This window comes from Arvicola amphibius, chromosome 1 (assembly GCF_903992535.2).
Source record: "Arvicola amphibius chromosome 1, mArvAmp1.2, whole genome shotgun sequence".
Taxonomy (NCBI): Eukaryota; Metazoa; Chordata; class Mammalia; order Rodentia; family Cricetidae; genus Arvicola; species Arvicola amphibius.
The window spans coordinates 18,882,288-18,898,050 of NC_052047.1; the positions used below are offsets into that span (position 1 = coordinate 18,882,288).

A 15,763-nucleotide genomic window follows, 5' to 3' on the forward strand; every position below is an offset into this window, starting at 1 on the left:
TGACTAGAAATGATTTACATTACCTCTGTTCACAGCCTGTTGGCTAGAACTAGTCACACCATCATCCCCTCCTTTTTTTTTTGAGACAGGTTTTCTCTGTGTACTCTTGGCTGTCCCGGAACTCATTCTGTAGACCAGGTTGACTTCAAACTCAAAGAGATCCATCTTTCTCCCAAGTGCTGGGATTAAAGGTGTGTGCCACTTTATACACTGCCTGGTATTTCTTCCCCTACTGGGCAGGGGCCTGCATTCACTTTTAATTCTAGCACTTGGGAGGTAGAGGCAGGGGGACCTCTCTCTTTTTAAAAAATTATTTATTTATTCATGTATTTTTTATGTATTAGTGCTTTGTCTGCATACATGCCTGCATGCCAGAAGAGGGCATCAAACCCCATTGTAGATGGTTGTAAGCCATCATATGGTTGCTAGGAATTGAATTCAGGAACTCTGGAAAAGCAACCAGAATTCTTAATTGCTGAGTCATCTCTCCACCTTTTTAAAAAAAAAATATTGATTTTATTTTATATGCATTGGTGTTTTGCCTGCATGCATGTCTGTGTGAAAGTGTTGGATAGTAGAGTTATAGACAGTTGTGAGCTGCCATGTGGGTACTGGAATTGAACCTGGGTCCTTGGAAGAGCAATCAGTGCTTTCAACCACTGAGCCATCTCCCCAGCTCCCACACTCCAACCCCTTTTAACTCTAAGGTGTGAAAAGTAGAATCGTATGTCTAGAAGATGAGGACAGACACAAGTGAGCACTGCTTAAGGTAATAGAAGATGAGAATAGCTGGGCGGTGGTGGCGCACGCCTTTAATCCCAGCTCTCGGGAGGCAGAGGCAGGCGGATCTCTGTGAGTTCGAGGCCAGCCTGGTCTACAAGAGCTAGTTCCAGGACAGGCTCCAAAGCCACAGAGAAACCCTGTCTCGAAAAACCAAAAAAAAAAAAAAAAAAAAAAAAAAAAAAAAAAAAAAAGAAGATGAGAATAACACAAAGTTATGGAGTTCTTTGTTGCTCTTATCATGGAGGTTTTTCATAATTTGCCTGTTTTGGTGAAAAATACTTCCCACCTCTCTCACTATTCATACCTCTCATTTTAATTCAGTTAGTGTTGACCGTATGTAGTTCCCAGAATGTGCTGTACTGTACTCACAATTTTGTTTTTACATGTGGCGTTACTTGATTGCAACTCCTTTCTGAACTCTGTGTTACTTATAACTCAGTACACAATTTCTCATTCTAGATAGGATGCTTTTCTTGACTTCCCTCACTCTAGTGTATATTGTCTAGCTATTAACTTATTCCAGTAATACATGCTATTAACACATGCATGATACAATGCTGTGTTCCGTATTGACTCACCTTTATCTACTATGAAGGAATGTCTGGGGAGCAGAGATTATATTTTCCTTAGTTGTGAATACAGAGATTGGAACATTTGGCAAACAATGTGCTCGATAAATATTTGTTAAATAAACAGATGAATCTAGATGTTGTTTTCATTAAGTCAAAATGAGTTTGAGAAATTAAAAAGAAATTTACTTAAAAAACTAATAGTGACTACCCTATTTTCTTTGTATGTTTGGTGCATGTGTGCATACAAATATTTGTGCATATTCATATGTGTGAATGTGGCTGCATGTGTGCTAGAGTACACATGTGGAGGTCAGAGGTTAACCTTGGGTCTTGGTCTTTACATTCTGTCTTGTTTGAGATAGGGCTGGCAGACCAGTTGATGAGTTCTCTGGATTCTTTAGTCTCTCTCCCATCTTGCTGGAGGAATAATTGGAACACAGATATATGCCACAGAGCCCAACTTTTATGTGGGTTTTGGATATTCAAACTTGGGTCTTTACACTTGTGTGACATGCCATCTCTCCAGCCCCTAACTATTCTTTAATGTGTATGTACAGACAGCCAACCATTCCCCCTTTAGAGACATTTTATATTTATTATGGATAAAGTTAGTATTTTTTTAAAAGAATAACATTTAGATGGTTTCTTTTTCTATTTTTTAGGAATAGTTATTTAAATAGTTTACAATTTTGTTGCACTTCTTGTTTGTGTTTTCTACTTACATAACAGTAACTGAATACATTCCCAAGCTCATGATAGTATTTGAAGCCATGGCATTCCATCACCTTACATTGTACTTCATTTTCTTGGGACAAGTTTATGTTAGTAACTAATTTGACTTTAAATGAGGTTCCCCTATTTTTCTGCTATTGTGTGTTGAACTGTGTCCACTCAAATATTTAAGTCTCAATCCCTTGTGTTTGTGAATACAACCATATTTGAAAGTAGGGTCTTTGTAGAGGTACTCAAAGTAACACAAAGTCATTCTTCCTCTTGTGCAATAGGTGTCCTTACATGAGGAGGAGGTAAGACCCTGAGGAAGAGGCTGTGTGGTGACAGGAGGAGATACTGGAAAGACAAGGCTGTGAGTTAATGCATTCTGACAAAGGAAAACGTTCCACAAACTTAGCAAAAAGGCAAGGGAGCATTCTAGCCAACATCTTTGAGATCACTGCGACACTGCTGGCTCCTTGATTTTAGTTTTCCAGCATGAAATACTTGCAAAAGAATAAATTTTTTGCTTCCAGTCATCCATTTTGTGGCACTTTGTGTGGCAGCCATAGCATATAGAATAGAGTTGAGTACTCAAGCCCTGGCTTGCTAGCCAGCATGCATAAAGAAAATTACTTAGAAGGGTTGAATATTTCCTTTTCAAAGTGGCTATTGTAAATAACCTGTGAAATGTTAGTGGAGAGAAGAAACTAGAAATCTTGTCAATTTGGTCATAAAAACACCCTCAGGTATGAAACTGTTGCATTTTCCAAGATATCCCAGGATAAACAGATGCTGAAAAGAATGTAAAAACCTCCTATAAAAGTTGCAGAAGTAGAGACCTTTTGGGTAATTGAAGGGCTTGCCGAGAGAGCTAAGTGTTTGAAGAGTGCTACACTGGACAACTGACACTCAAGTCTTGTGCTTATACTTGTGTTACGTAGTCTGAAGAGTTAAAAGTACACTTCCAAGAAGCCATTGTACTTGTCTTGAGATTGGCATAAATCCAGCAATGATTTTACAGCAAAAGAGTGAGCATATCCTTGGTGCTGTTTCTGAGGATAACAGAGACCGTGTCAAGGAGACACTGTGGAGGTGGTGGCAGCTTCTCATTTCTAAGGTATAGCTTCTACACTTGTCCCTAGCTATAAGATCGCAGGGGATGGCCAGGTCAGGCTATGCTTCCACTGCAGCATGGAGTCTTAGGTGGCGCCATCCTTGTAGGATGGGAGTTTCCCTTTTAGCAGGCCTTTCCCTGACTTTGTAAAGCCCCCCTTTCCAGTCATCTCCCTACACTCTGCTCCTCTGCCCATCCCACAATCTAATCCCTCAAGTTCCCATACCTTACCCACCCCAAGTCTTCATGAGAAATCTCTATTTCCTCTTCCCAGGGAGAACCATGCATTCACCCTTGTTACCTAGCCTCTCTGGGCTTGTGGATTGTAGCATGTTTATCTTTACTTTACAGCTAGTATCTACTTATGTCTGAGTACACATCATGTTTATCTTTCTGGGTCTGCGTGACCTCACTCAGGATGATTTTTTTCTAGTTCCATCCATTTGCCTTCAAATTTCAGGTTGTCCTTGTTTTTAACAGTGGAATAATACTCTGTTGTGTAAATATACCACATTTCTTTAAAAAAATGTGGAGTGCTTTATGATTGCGTGTCATCATTGCACAGGGCCGTGCTAATCTTCTCTATCTTTTCAATTTTACTATATGTGCTGCCGAAGTGATCACAGAATCTTTATCTCTTCAGCTGCAGTGCTAATAACTGAGATATGAAGTCAGGGGCTCTAAATGATGTAAGCTGAATTCATAGCCTTACCAGACCTCTTTGGTTAATTTCAATGCTGTGTAAGCACTTGTTCAAATACTAACTGAGAAACCCTTGGTCACCGGAAATGTAGCAACTTACAAATAGTCACCCTCAGTTGGGTGCCTGGGCTCACTCACTTTCCTCTTGATGTTATTGAGGTGTTGAATTAAGCACTGCTGCCCTCCTCAACATTCTTACAGGGAGGCTCTAACTGGCAGTATGATGTTGGGTCTGTAAGAAGTTACTAAGGCTACAGGAGGTGGTAAGCATGGAGTCCTGATCCAATGTGTTCAGTGCTCTTCTGAGAAGAACATACTTTCTCTGTTCTTCCGCTCATAAAGACCGAAGAAAGTCTTCTATGAGAACCCAGTGGGAAGGTAACCGTCTACAAGTCAGGAGGAGAGCCTTCACTAGAAACTGACCATGTTGGCACCCTGAGTTTGAACATCTAGTATCCAGGCCATAAGGAAATAAATTAGAATGATTAAGGAACCCAGTTTATGCTATGCATTTGTTATAACAATCTGAGCTGTGATAGAGCAGATTTTAAATGATAACTGGGCATTTTACCAGGCCAGATATTCTTATTATGCTGACCGTGGCTATTTTTTTTTTTGTGTGTAATTTACATGAAAGCATTCTGATTCAGGAAATCAGCCTTGAGCAAGTTACCCTTATGTTTTCTATGGTGGATAATGCACTTAGTTGTGGTAATAATAATAATAATAATAATAATAATAATAATAAGCTATGCTGACAGATAACCTAGGGAAGAAGAAATGCAAAGATTTTGGGTGCTTGGAATCATGCAACCTAGTTACTACATGTCTTTTATTGATCATTTTTCTGAAGGGCTTAGAAAAGTTTCATGAAGGAAACTTCATGAAGAAAGTGAGAAGTACAATGATAAAGGTAATGGCTGTCTTAAAATGTTTGTTAGCAGGTATGTTTGGTGTGGATGTCATAACAAACTTCCACAGACCACCTGGCTTAATAGAAACTTATTTTCTCCCACTTCTCAGTGATCATGTTGTTCTTGTTTAAAATCAAACTGTCTGGCTTCTTCTGTGACCCTTTCTTGGCTTTTTGGAAGGCCATAGTATGGCCTTTCTTCTGGGCAAGTGTATCCTTGTATCTGTCCAAGTGCCCAGTTTCTCTTCTCAGAAGGATACTCGTCAGACTGTTTTAGGGAACATCCTTGAAATTCTTGTTTAAATTCACTTCTCTTTTTACAGATCTCCAAACAGGACCAATTCTGATGTACTTTTGGTTATAATGGGCTTCAAAAAGAATTTTTTGAGAAACATAATTCAGCCTGTAACCATGGAAATCCACTTTAGATTGGGAATAAAGGTGAAATATGCTTCCTGTTTTTGTCTTAAATCTTTGATTTCGATGAATGTCCTGTGGTCTGTGATTGCCAATAGACAATTGCTAGAAGCAATAAGAGCCTTTTCCAAACGTAGTGGGAGCAAAGTAGGGATAATGATCACAACGATTTGACTGCTGAGATCTTTGTAGGGGCTACTGATTATGGTATTTGTGTTGAATTTAATGAGTAGGTCATTAGGGTTCTAGTTGATCATTATAACTAAAACACAATCCTAAAGAAGAGGTTGTGGGTTAGGGAGGGAGCAGGCACAGGAGGAGTTTAAGGGGAGGATGGAGAAGTGGGAGTGATGTAGAGGCAGTACTTCCTTATGAAGTTCTACAAAGATAAAATAATAAAACTTTAGAGAAAATTAGCTCATGATACTGTATCAAACCCCAGAAAAGAAAGAATTCTTGCACTCACAGCCTTTTGCCTCAAGAAGTGTCAGGTTTCTTTTGAAGGAGGACTTCTAAGTCTTTTGAATAAGTCATTCCTAAGTAATTTTGACATTTGCAAGGATACTTGAATGCTAGAAAACAATTTACTTTCTAACTTTACTAATATTACTTTCTAATATTTTTGAAAATTATTGATCAGTGGCTCAAAATAATAATGATTTCCTGAAGTCTAAGAAACTACCATAGTCTTCACGTCAAGAGTAGGCTCTTCTGAGTTCATGTGCTTGATGGAGTAAGGGCTATTTGAGTATTAAAAGTTCAGTGGAAATTACAGAAACCTCTTTATCAAAGTAGTAAATTAAATGTATCATATCTTTGTGGAAACAAAACCAACAGCAGCAGTTAGTCCTGCTACCAAAGATAGAATAGATCTGTGTTCTGGCTATTACAAATAATGCTGCTATAAACATAGTTGAACAAATGCTTTTGTAATACAACCTAGATGCCCTTCAGTGGAAGAATGGATGAAGAAAGTGTGGAATATATACATATTAGAGTACTACTCGGCGGTAAAAAACAATGACATCTTGAATTTTGCATGCAAATGGATGGAAATAGAAAACACCATCCTGAGCGAGGTAACCCAGGCCCAAAAAGATGAACATGGGATGTACTCACTCATAATTGGTTTCTAGCCATAAATAAAGGACATCGAGCCTATAATTCGTAAAAAATCCTAGAGAAGCTATATAAGAAGGTGAACCCAAAGAAAAACATATAGTTATCCTCCTGGATACTGGAAGTAGACAAGATTGCCAGATAAAAAATGGGAACATGGGGGTGGGGTAGGATGGGGGGAGGGGGGATGGGGCGAGAAAAGTGTGAAGTGGAGGATGGGAAGAGCTTGGGGGAATAGGATGGTTGGGATATAGGAAGGGTGGATATGGGAACAAGGAATTATATATCTTAATTAAGGGAGCCATTCTAGGGTTGGCAGAGACTTGACTCTAGAGGGGTTCCCAGGTGTTCAGGAAGACGCCCCCAGCTAGGTCCTTGGGCAGCTGAGGAGAGGGTCCCAGAAATGCACAGATCCTATTGCCATAAAATAAAAAAAAATAAAAAAAGAATAGATATGTGTTGATTTTAAAGAATATCAAGTTATTTTTAACTTAATCCAATGATAATTCTAATGTATATATTTATTGGGGATCAGCAGAGTGCCTATCTCCTTGTATACATTCATAATTGCTATAATTCTAATGTGTTATTTCTCTTTTCCTCACATTTGAGAATATCAGGAAACAGCTGGTGTTTAAGTAGGAAAGAACAGCAATACGAATCTTATTCTGTGGCTAGGTCATCTTCATAGTTCTCTGCATTAAGTACTCTGCAGTGTATTTTGTCACCCCAGTCACAAGCCTATTGGTCCACTATTGTAGTGACACTGAGTTGCTAGAATCTGGTGAGAAGGAGTAGCATGTATATTAGACTAGTATTATTCAACCAAGGGTCATGGACTGTTAAATAATCCAACTGATTGAAATTACCTGCTTTGTAAATTTTATAAAATCAAGTATTTATAAACAAGATTATAAATACAAATTGAATTATTTATTAGATTATACCAAATTACTGTAAACATTTTAAAGTACTTATTTTTAATTTCAATTGTTGTTGATGACCAATAACAAAGAGCAGCACAGTGTACACACTGCAGTTGATTAGCTATGCCTTTAGAACATGTGTGTTAGATGGGATTTGGGTAAACTGTGGGCTCTGTCTCTTATTGAAAGGTGTTGGTAATGTGGTATTTCCACTGAAGGCAAAAGATAAGTTTATATGCCTTGTAACTCTTAACACACACACAATATTTAACAGACTTCTCTCTCTCTCTCTCTCTCTCTCTCTCTCTCTCTCTCTCTCTCTCTAAGGAAGGATTTATTTTGGCCCACAGTTCAATAGAACATCAATCATGGCTGCAGGCACTTGAGGTAGCTGATCACATTGTGCTTACCATCTGGAAGCAAAAAGCAACAATTGCTTGTGCTCAGCTGAATTTGTTCTTTTTATTCAGTCCAGAACCATGGCTCACAGGATGGTTCTGCCTAGAGTCAAGACAACTTTCCTTAGGTTACAACTTTGTCTTCTAGAAATTCAAGGAATTTAAGCTGGAGAAGCAGGCACAAAGGGGATAATAATGCCTTGAGTACTTAATGTATGCTAGGTTTCATGCCAAGCACTTCAGAAGCATTAGCTCATTATGACAGCAATACAATGCATAGGGTCTTGGGTTGTCTTTTTTATAGATGAAGAAGCTGGAGCTAAGAGATACAGAATGACTTAGGCGAAGTCTATCAGCTTGTATGAGATTTGCAAACAAAGCCAAGTTCCAGAATTCACACTGTAACCATTCTATTGGGCTGCTTTGAAATCAGAGCACAATGCTCTATTCTTATCTCTTACAGTTAGCAAACTGTCATGCACTCTTTCCTAAATCTGCAGACCATGGGCTCTAAAGCCCCCTTGGTTGGGAATTTTAACAAATTAAAGGGTCCTAATCAATTTGTGAACAATAAGAGACACACTATAATGAGTTCATCAGATTTCTTTTCTTAACGATACAAGATGGGTGATGTTATTTGAAGAGGAAAGAGAGGGAGCCTAATATGGAACAAATTCCTCTCAACAGCAAGGGCTTTCATCTACTTGACAGTTTTGGATGTAGCTGCCCCTGAATGTTTATAAAGAGCAGCAATTGGGCTTTCCTACATTCTCCCTTTCCTCTTTCCTTTTTGGGCAAGGATTCAGCTGATAGTTTTCCATCCAACTCAGAATTAGCATTGATGTGAGCCAGGTTTTTGGTGGCACCAAATGCCTGTCCCTTTTATATTTTCTCTTGAGAGGTACCATAGCCCAGTGGCATCTTACCTGTTCTGTCCACCCTCCATTATTCTGCTCATTTATGTGGCTTGTGGTCCTCTTTTGTTCTCTCTTTTAATATTATGGGTTGCTCTGTCTCCTTACAGATGAAGGCCTTTTCAAATAATTTTGATGAACCAAGCCCTATAACCCTTACTGTGTTTGCAATAATGGCTAAAATAAATTTTTTAAACAAAGCTTTTTAGTCTCTTGTACAAAGAGTGCTTTTAAATTACTTTGAATCTGTGACAAGAAGAGAATCGGAGACACTGCTGTTGGAGTGTGTTAAATGTTGACAAATTCTGGCATATGTTCCTTTTCTGTGGGGCATGGAATTTGTGTTTCTGGAATGGCTGATGTATCAAATTCATGCCTTTTGAAGTTGTGCTGGTCGATGGCACAGTTCATAGGTTTGTGGAAAAGCAGAAGCTTTGGAAGCTTCAATTGTCTAACATGACAATCGTGTGATGCCAAAATTCAATTATGAAAAGTTTCTGGCAGAGCTCTTCTGTAGTCATATTACTTGTTTGGCAACTAAGAACCAATCAGGAGATTTTTCATGGTTAGAAAAGAGAAAACAGGCAGTGATTTGCATATGATCTCAATCTGTGATTTTGTTGTGTCTGTCCTGAACCCATTGCTTTAATGAAATGTAGTTACCTAACTTCTTTGAAACTGACCATGGCAACTCTTATGAAAAGGAAAAGCCATTCATTTAATTGGGTGGCTTACAGTTCAGAAGTTTAGTCCATTATCATCATGGCGGGACATGGCAGTATACATGCAGACATGGTGCTAGGGATGTAGCTGAGATTTTGACATTTTGCTCAGGGAACAGGAAGTGATCTGAGACACTAGGCGTGACTTGAGCATATGTGAGACCTCAAAGCCCACCGTCACACTGCCTTTAACAAGGCCATACCTACTCCCACAAAGCCACACCTCTGAATAGTGCCACTTGCTCCAAATTTAATAGAACCAATTACATTATAGCTACCACACAGGGCTAGCCATTTGATACTGGATATCCAGTTGATCTGTTCTTCTCTATAGATGACTCTTTCTTTCTTTCTTTCTTTTTTTCTTTCTTTCTTTCTTTCTTTCTTTCTTTCTTTCTTTCTTTCTTTCTTTCTTTCTTTCTTTCTTTCTTTCTCAGTATTCCTTAGTTGCCTTTAGCTCTTTGTGTAGGTTTGAGGCCTTGTGGTCTCCACAATGCATCCTGTCCATATGCCACATCTATTGCTGTTGTCCTGGTTCAGGTCATACATAGACAGCAATTTTGGAACTCTATTGAATCTGTAAATGGCTTTGGGTAAAAAGTTTATTTTCACAGTATTGATTCTGTTAATCTAATATCATGGGATGTTTTTTAATTTTTTTTAGAGACTTTTTAAAAAACTTATTTTACGTACCAACCACAGTTCCCCTTTCCTCCCTTTCTCCCACTCCGCCCACCTCCACACAACCACCCCTATCCACTCCCCAGAAAGGGTAAGGCCTCCTCTCATGGGGAATAAACAAGGCATGGCACACTCAACCATCATGTTCTCATTCCCTCTCCTCTCCCACTCTTCCTGACCCTAGTTTACTCAGAATATCTCATCTATTTCCCCTTGTAGGGTGGTCATGTGTCCCTCTTAGGATCCTTCTTATTACCTAGCTTCTCTGGAGCTGTGGATTGTGGTCTGGTTACCCTTTGCTTTGCCTCTAGTATCCACTTACGAGTGAATACACACTGTATTTGTCTTTCTAGGTCAGGATGTTTTCTTTTTTCTAGTTCCATCCATTTGCCTGCAAATTTCATGATGTCATTGATTTTTAACAGCTGTGTAATACTCCATTGTATTTTCTTTATACCACATTTTCTTTATCCATTCTTCTGTTAAGGGGCATCTAGTTTGTTTCCAGGTTCTGGCTATTACAAACAATGCTGCTATGAATATAGTTGAGTAAGTGTCCTTGTGGTATGATTGAGTATCCTTAGGGTATATGCCCAAGAATGTTAGTGCTGAGGGGCTGAATTCAATAAGAAAATGCATATAATATGCTCAGTGCCATTCCTGTAAATAGTGATCTATTAATTTGGATGAGACAGCTGTGGCTATAACCCATAAACTTTGATAAGTGGTTCTTTAATTTTAACTTTTTCCTCATGATAGGTAATTGTTTTACTTTCCTATTTAAGACAATAGCTACATAGGTGATGTCTTACAGTTTCATTTTCATTAAAGTGAGTGACTGATTTCATGCTCTATGACACCGTGATAGTGTATGTGCCTTGAACAGCATTTGCATTAGGAATTTCAGATTTTTGTAGTACAGAGGTCTATTTTCAGATATTTTAAAAACTGTTGTTCCAAGTACATTTGAAAGAGTGTTTTCTGCTACAGGTCACTGAATTTAATTTATGTTTATTTATTTAGAATATTGAATCATGTTAGCTCTTAGTAAGTGTTATTAATGAGTTTATTTCTTTTTGTGTAGAAGTTGGCTTTGTCTGAATTATTCTTCCTGCTTTCCTTGCATTGACGGTTGCCTGCTAGTTTTCCTTTTTTTTTTGAATTTTACTAATGAAAGCTCAAGTTTCATCACCGCAATTTTGTTTTTATTAGTTTCTTCTGATCCCTTTAGCAGTTTGAACTTTATATATGACATAATGTTAAGGTTTAATTCATCACTCTGTCTAAAGCAGTGGTTCTCAACCTTCCTAGTGCTGCAACCTCTTAATTCAGTTCCTTATGTTGTGGTGACCTCAACCACAACATTTTCATTTTCTGGTTTGTAACTGTAATTTTTCTATTGTTATGAATCATAGTGTAAATGTCTGAGCTTTCCGATGGTCTTAGGTGACCCCTATGAAAGGGTCGTTTGACACCCAGAGGGATTGTGACCCATAAGTTGAGAACCACTATTCTAAAGGCTTATGGGTATTATATTCTTACTCGAGATTAATTCATTTGATCAAAAAAAAAAAAAACCCATAACATGGAACATAGTTTTTAAATAATTATTTAGTTTCTCTGAGAATAGTATTTTTTTTTGGTTGATTTATGACTCTGAAAAAAAAAATCACACCTGTGAATATATCATTAGGGAGACCTGGGGGTTTTGGTTAAGGTGTATCTCCAAATGCATGGATCTAAAAGGGCAAAGAACATTTGATGCAGATTTATGACACCTAACGACAAGGCTTTTGCAGAGAATCTCAGTGAATGAATGTTGTTTGATAATAGACATGTTTACTAGTTATGGAAATCTATTTTCCTGAGAAGTAGGCTATCCATTGTAATGCTGGGGGGAGGGGCAAGTTAACAGTCTATTGTTTGGGTAAATGGTTTTTTGTGTGTGTGTGTTCATGAAGCAAACAATAATGCTACTTGGACTTTTACTTTTCTTGGCAAGAATTTACTGGAGTTGTAAAGTTGTGCCATCACAGACCATCGGCCACTAGTCTATAGATCTGTATTATATAGATCTGTGGTTGTATGCAGTTTGTTTTCATTTTCAGAAATATCTGCTTATTAAAAAGTTGTAACCCTAGCTGTTTTGGGGTAAGTTTTGTAAGTAACATATGCAGTTAAAATCATGTGATGATGGATTGCATGTATGACCAAGATTTAAGGGAACTGAAAAATCACCCTCCCCTAGTGTTAGTGAACATCAAAACACAACACATTGCTCATGCGTTTGTGGGGGAAGCTTCTGAAACAAACCCACTTCTCTGCCAATTATACAACTATTGTAGTATGTAATAGTTAATATTGATAATAATAATAAATGACTGCTACTGGCTTATATGTTTGCGACATTGTACTTAATATCATTTCAGAGTATACTTATACTTTCTAAAATTTTTCCTACAAAATAGAATGTTGTGATGTGCTGGCAGAGCTTATGATTCTTATGTTTACCATGCATATTCTTGATTGCATTAAGACACCATAGGCTGGTTGACATGTGCTGTCTAGGCTTACATGAGTTCATGCTATGATGCTTATAAAATGATAAGAATACTGAATGAAAGCTCTAAGAGCTTGTCTCCAGCCTTGCTTAAGCCATAGGTGATCATGTTTAGATTAAGGCTGTTTGTCAAATTTGAGAATAAATTTTAAAAACAACTAATGATAAAAATTTTAAGCTTTTTATATTATAAACAAATGTTTTAAGTCATTTCATTTAGTTCTTCAGAATGGAGCTATTTCCCTTAGATTTAATTTCTTGAGCCACTGATAGCAGTTGTCGTCATCAGTATTAAGATAAACTGAGGGCTGCTGCTCAAATCAGTAATAATATTAATAATAATATTGTATCTCCTTTCTTATAATGACAGAGTCACTACTATATTAGAAGAATCTATAAGGGTATTTTCTTATGGTGTTTCCCCAGGAAATTGCCTTTTTTTTCTTAGTGTTTGAAGAAAACTAAGGAAAGTGTACATTCAAGGTCAATGAATATATAATTCTTAAATTAAGAATCAATTAAACTTTTTCATTTGTATTCTTTATAATAAAAATTTAATGTTATCATTTCTATACTCACCTGCTCTATTTTCTCCAATCCCTTCCATGTCCCCTTCCACATTCTCTATTAAATTCATGACCTCTTTTTAAAATTTATTATTAATATATATACATAAATATATAACTATGACCTACCAAGTCTGATTAGTGATTCTTATATGTATGTTCATAAGTATGATCACTTGATATTAGATAACCAATTAGTGGGTAATCAAAGTATGATGATTTGACAGGTTACAGTGCTTTATTAACTGGAAATTCAGAAGCTAAGTTGGCCCGAATCTTGGCTACTCATAAGAATATGCTTTCAGGATGCCGGGCGGTGGTGGCGCACGCCTTTAATCCCAGCACTCGGGAGGCAGAGGCAGGCGGATCTCTGTGAGTTCGAGACCAGCCTGGTCTACAAGAGCTAGTTCCAGGACAGACTCCAAAGCCACAGAGAAACCCTGTCTCAAAAAACCAAAAAAAAAAAAAAAAAAAAAAAAAACCCAACAACAACAACAACAACAAAAAGAATATGCTTTCAGGCTAGGTTGTAGATTAGTTACTATGCATGAAATAATCTTAGGAAGAAAGTTAAAACATGGATCGTGATAGCTTTATGACAAACTTAATTCAGTTTAACAACGATAAGATAGAGGTCTACTTCATGTCTGTCCCCAATGCTAAGTCAGTTCTTCAATTTAAACAACTTCCCTTAATCCACTTGACTTTAATAATGGAACATGATTGACAAGTTTTGTGTGAGTTGCTTGAGTAAATCTGATTAACATGAATTGTAGAATGTATTTTGTTTATTGTATTGAACATGGAAAATCATATTCACGGATTTTTCTCTTAGGTTTGAAGGGGAAACTATTTATGTGGCTAAGTAGAAGCTGTTCACATTTTCTCCTAAGGATTTCAAGGACATTTTTATCTTTATGTCCCCAGTTATTACACCACTCCAGCAGGCAGAGCTCTCCTTTGCCTCTTCAGGTATGAAAAGGCAGCTGCTGTAGAGACACAGCATGGGCCCTGCTCACCCACTGGAGCAGAAGTTAATCACCTTTCGAAAACAATTGGCTGACATAGACCAGCGAGTTAATTAAAGGGAAACTGATGAGACAGAGTGATCATTTTTTAAAAAAAGTTTCTGTGACTAATAGTTCACCTTCTTGAGAATGAGAACTGAAAGTTAGATTTCGTATATTGTGATAAACTCTACTTAATGTTTAGATTGGCTTTCAGTGTGTTTCCTTGTTCCCTTGTTTTTAGTGCACGTGAAAAAATCATATCAGACTGCTCAGTATCATTTGTTCTTCTTACAGCTACAAGAGTACTTTCTTTTTCTTTCTTTTTTTTTTTTTTTTGAGCTTTGACTTCTGACACATCTTTAGAATGGATTTGTCTTTCTCCCATGTCCTACTATCCTGTCATTGGATGAAAGATTCTATGAAATCTTCCCTGGCTTAAACCTTTGTAATTTTAAATCCATTCACTAATTTAGTGCCATTGAGCTCCCAAATTTCAGAGGGACTTGTACTCTTCATTTAATAGTCTTGCATTCATTGAGATAAAGACATCTATTTTTAAAACACCTTGAATAACATATGAAATTGAAATTATTAATTGAATTGCTGTTTCCCTGTGTAGAGGATTTTCTAATCCTGTACCCTGTCATTTGTGTGCAGAAGGAGCAGGAAGGAGGTTAGTGAGTGTGATCTATATTTCAGAATTATCTGATCGTTTTCAAAAGAAGGCAACTATAATATCAAAGCCAGCCTAGAGAGAAATAATATTTTAACAACAATGCACTTACTGTGCATAAAACCGTGTTATTTTCAGTGCTGTTTTCTCCTTTTATTTTGTGGTGCAGGATCTTCTGTCACGTGCTGTAGCAGAGCTTGGTGTCTAGGTCATGCTTTCTAGCTTGTCCTCTTGAAACTTTAGCCTTCCAGGTTATTATCAGCTGGCAAGTTCTTCATTTATGAATGGAAATGGATTCCTGCTGAGCCCCTCACTGGCCCTGCTGCCCCAATGGGCCAAGCAAGGTGGCTTTCCCCAGATCATAGCAACTGCCACAAAACCTTGCTGAGCCAGGAATACTGCATGATGTGCAAAGCTATGTATTCAGTGACGCATGGAAGTTTAGGGGAAGACTCCGCCCTCCATTCCTCAGAGGTCCTTCAGAGCCTGAACCTTCCTGTTCCTTGTTTTGTAATCTGCCCCTTTCTAGTCACCAATGCCTGGTGGACTTAAGGAGTGTGCACAGGGATATGTTTGGGCTGGGAATGTTGCCAACTCATGGAATCAGTCCCACCACAGCCAGCTATTTGGTCTAGCTTTTCCTCTTGCTTTTAAATTTATTTTTTATTTTTTGGGGTCTGAGTTAGCTCCCAGGAATTTCTTCATTTACGAAAGAAAATAGATTCCTTAGATTCCAGGCTAGCTCTCCCATGCATTATTTCTCCAGAAATATTCCAGTTGGATTAGGGACTAGTGGGTCTGTTTAGAAGCCCAGCAAATAGAGAGCGGGGGAGAGAGAGAGAGGGAGGGGAGAGAGAGATTTGATGTAGGATTCACCTTTGTATGTTATGAATATGTTTATTACTATTGATTAATAGAGAAGTTGTTTATGCCATATGGCAAGGCAGAATATAGCAGGGCAGGAAATCCAAACAGAGAC

At 37.8% G+C, this 15,763-nt stretch overlaps 1 non-coding gene across 1 annotated transcript; it reads right to left on the minus strand.

Annotated features, from left to right (window-relative positions):
* Positions 1-3,705: 3,705 nt before the first annotated feature.
* Positions 3,706-3,807, minus strand: LOC119806029. The gene has a single exon (XR_005284082.1). It is a non-coding gene; the product is annotated as a U6 spliceosomal RNA (small nuclear RNA).
* Between the last annotated feature and the right edge of the window lie 11,956 nt (positions 3,808-15,763).